Below are 4,754 nucleotides of genomic sequence, written 5' to 3'. Positions count from 1 at the left end.
GCAATACTTCCAAAATCCACCCCTCTTTTTCACAAACAGCTAAAATGCTCTAATCCTATCCCATCTAGATTTTATAATTATTTCTTTAAAAATCTGTTAATGTTTCCTGTTACACGCTTACTACAGTACTACTGTATTAGTTGAAAAATTAGCTTTCTATACATAATTACATCACTTTATGTAGATAATTCATAGTCTGCAGCAGTAACCATAGTATGTATTGTTTTAGGACCATTTGGAAAGACTTAAAATATATTTTTTTAAAAACCTGAATAAACTCGCTTAGTTATTGCTGCTGTATTATCATTCTAAAGAATGTAATACTTTTCAGGATATTACCAAGCTACAAGGTTATAGCATCTATGCGTAGAAATTATTCCTCATTAGTTACTGTTACTAGTTGCTTATTAGATATCATATTAAATCAATATATCAGTTGCCACCAAAATCAATATATTGGTGGCAACTGATTACACGTGTGGACATTACTAATAAATGGAAAAGACCACTATCCATCATGACCCCACACCTGAATTTTTTTTTTAATTTTGAAATGCTGTTGGTGCCATGTTTAGATAGCCTTACATTATGGAAACTCAGATGACTTTTGTCGTCCAATGAAACTGTAGCCGATACAACTGTAGGTGTGGCTGTAGGTGTGTTGTGGGAGGAATGATATAGCCACAGTAAATAACCAAACCAAAGTGTACTGGGATATATGCTTTCCACAAATTAAATATATAAACCAAGAAATATCAATCCCTTGCTAACACTTTTTCATTAACCCCCCCCCACCTCCCAAATAATTGTATAATTAAACAATACTAATCATGAGACATTCTAAACCAGCTTATGTGAATATATTAAAATACATACATTTTTCTAGATTTCAACTCAATGTTTCAGCATACTTACTAATTCCTTACAATTGACCACTGGCTATCACATAGGGGAAGATACAAAGGCAACAAAAAAAGGCAAACTAACAGTTATTTTCTTAAGTAGTGTAGTTCCATATAAACTTGTGCTTGTGAACAAAATGATTTAATCAGGAACACCCTTTCTTGGAAACTTCACAACCCCACAACCTCATGGTTGCTGCCAACTCCATTCAGCTGCAGTTTAAATAACTCAGGAGGGAAATATACAGAGAGGTTATGAAAAATACTTATTTCAGCTAACAATAACAATATCTTAAGGCTGAATGCCTCAAAACAGAGGAAAGAAAACAGAAACAATTAAGAAAAAAAACAAACAACAGAAAAATTACCCCAGTGGCATTTTGCATGGCACTTTTAAAGACTTGGACTTTTGGTGTTGTCAAGTGGGTTAACCCCATGGAGTCAGCACCTCATCCCCTTTTTTACTGAGAGTGCAATTTTTGACTTCTAGGTTAAGCTTTTTCTCTCCTGTATCATGGCTGCTTTTGTGCAGTTGTGGCACCGAAGTCAAAACAGCAATGGAAGAGCAGGCAGACCATGACTGGATGCCAAATTCTGATTTGGTCAGATGCACAAACCTGCTGCACTTAAAATTTTTTTTTTTTATACTTACCCCATTTACCACAGTTCTTGCTTGCGCTGCCTCCTTTAAACCGGTCTGTTACAAAAATCAGATTGAATACTCTTCTCCTAAGGGTTACACTGAAACACAACAAAACAGCAAGAGATTTTGTAAGACCCTACAAAATCTGATCCCCACAGCTGTAATATAAGTCAGATCAGATAATGTTGTTTTGTTCCTGCATCTACATCTGACAGGCTATGTATCTCTATCTCAATAAGAAAAAAAAAAGTCTGTCAGACACCATCAGCTTTTATCTTGTTGGATGCAGACACAGCTTGCAGCATTCTCCTCAAACAGGCATGTTGTGTTAAATGGAAGATCTTCCATGTAGTTTTCACGTGAGATTTTTCTATTAGTCCCATTATATTCTGACCAATGCAACTAAATCCAATGTGTAGTATGCCTACCGTCTATCCTACACCATCCAACGAAATCTCCCATGTAGTTTAGCTGTAACTGTGCCCCTTTTGCATAGTGACTGCATGATCACTTAAAGTTGAACAGGTAGTGAAATACAGAATATTGCAATATATATTCTAGTAGTGTCTATGTAAAATATCCATCTCTTTATCAAAATAAAGATACAAGTAAAGACATGTGATATTTGTCCATTTATTCCTTTTGACTCAACCAGTGTTGGAGGCTTGCTTGTTTTATTGTGCTGCAAGGAATGTATCTCTTGAATTCTGAATTAGCTGCACAAAATAGTTTATTGCAGGGGTGCGGGCAATCAGATGCTGTGCAGGGTCAGCGAGTGTATGGCCACCTTTACTTGCTAGCATATACTACCACATAAAAGGAAATAAAATCTAAGAATATATTCTGATTTTCAGCACTTACTTTAAGGTTGGCTGCAAATGTGCAGCTTTCACCTACCATCAAAAGACCTATTTGTTCATGGCAGTTAATATGCGCTGAAAACCTTTTAAAAGGAACATAATCATTAGCAACATGTCATATTTGGTCCACTTTGCAGTTGACCTCTCTCTCAACTTTCACAGACATATTAACAATTATGGAAACTGTCTCAGAACTCTATAGTGATTTATGAAGCTTCATTTTTTGTTGTGATGGTGAGGTTTTTAACCATGTATATGCTGGGCAACATGGAAGGTGCCAACACTAAAGAACCAGTTTGCTAACCCTTCCAATATCTCTTTGATGTATGCTGTGCCCGTTGTTTACTGGCATTATGCATTGTGCCTCCAATAAATAGAACTGTCATGGAAAGGGTTAAGTAGGTTGCAATCAGAAAAAAAAAAGTATGAAAATGAGTAAGCACTGCGCTTCAAAGATTTCTTACTCCACAAATAATAAAAAAAAATACAAATAAAAGTGTATTGTAGAAATGATACCTATACTGGCTAACAATAAAAATACATTGCAAGCTTTTGGAGCTCTAAGGCCCCCTTCATCAAGCAAAATACTGCCTGATAAAGGGGCCTTAAAGCTTGAAAGCTTGCAATGCATTTTTATTGTTAGCCAATATAGGTATCATTTCTACAATCATCTTGTATATTTTATGTGGTTTTTTTTTTACACTGGCTAACACGGTACTACAGTTTTTGTTCTGTGATTACTCCACGAAAGGATTTAATCATTTCAGTTCTTATAGTGACCCCTACTGGCAAATAATAAAATAAACTTGAAGTTACAACTTAAATGCAATCCCAACATTCCACTTGAAGCAAATAGAATCCATTCTTGCAAACATTACCCTTTCACATCTTCTTGCATATACTGCATTGAATATTACCCATTACCTTACTTTTTTTTAAATCTATTGCTATTTTATGAAGTCATAGTTATGTACTACTTGAGTATTTGTTAGTGTGTCATACAGCTTTCTCTCAGATATCCTGCTCTTCTCAGTTTACAACGCTAGGAAATGTAATAAAAGTGGAATAAAAAGTTACAAATTTAAGGAAACAAAATCTTTCCTCAGATATGTTTATGCAATGATTGAGTTCTTTCTGGTGCCAGTGTGATTTCTTTGCACATTCTGTTTTCCTCTCTAACTTTCTGTTCTTATTAGTAGGCATTTTTTAAATTCTGCTGAATAACAAAGATTTCACAAAATACGAAAATATGTGAACCAAACCACTTTAGATGCATCATGCATCTTTTTGTATGTAGCCATGTGGCATCTCTGTGTTATAGCTATTCAGGTATCGAGTCTGAAGATTCCCAATAAAACAGGAACTCATACAAAACATTGGGGAATATTGCATTATCACCCCAAATGTCATGTGCACAAAAGCCAGAACTAAAATATATTCAGAGGAGGTACAGGAAAGCTACATGTTTATAGGATATTATGGATAAGCAGCAGAAGGTGCATATTTGTATACTAGCAGGGAATGTAGAAATGCTCTTTTAAATATACTAAGGCTCATTTATATTCCCACAGCATGGTGCAAGGTCATTTTTTAGGCACAAATCTCTATTTTTTTTTTATACATAATACTGATTTTTTCAAGAATTCCAATGCCATTGTGGTTGCCACAACACTAATTTGGATGCATAGAACACATGTACTAACACAAAAGGCATAATTGTGTGCTCAGTGTTGCCTAATTTTAGCACTAGTGAACTTGCATAAATGAGTCTTCCTGTCTATTTTTTTTACTATTCATTTAGGCTTTGTGTGCACTAGTAACATTTGGAATAACTGTGGCTTAACAGTAACGCACCAGTAAAATGGAGAACCCAGTTGCCCTGTCCTGAGCCTACACCATAAGGAGGTAGATAAACGATATAAAAATACTTGACAGGCACTCAAATCCAGGCTTGTAGGATCTATGCAGGGCCTGAACTAGGGGTAGGCAAAAGAGGCAAGTGACTAGGTTGCAAAACTGGCAGGGGGGGGGGGAAGCGCTAGCCACCCACCTCTTTTTGCCTACCCCTAGTCTGGGCCCTTAATCCTGCTTCACTATCCATCCAACGCATTATCTACTTGATGTCCCTCCACCACCGCTTGTCACTTTGCACCACCACCGTTACTCCAAGCGCATACTCATAGAGGTGGAAAAGTAGGGTTGGGGGATGGAGTGCAAGGTGGCTGGCCAGAGTGATCCTTTGGAGTGCCTGCCCCAAAAATATCTATACAAAATCTTAAAGACAATTAGGTACTGTAATCTTTTTCACCTGCATTTTACACAAGATATGGAACAGGCGTGATAAGCATC

The sequence above is a fragment of the Xenopus tropicalis genome, chromosome 2 (genome assembly GCF_000004195.4).
Source record: "Xenopus tropicalis strain Nigerian chromosome 2, UCB_Xtro_10.0, whole genome shotgun sequence".
NCBI classification, from domain to species: Eukaryota; Metazoa; Chordata; class Amphibia; order Anura; family Pipidae; genus Xenopus; species Xenopus tropicalis.
This window is presented reverse-complemented; position numbering follows the sequence as displayed.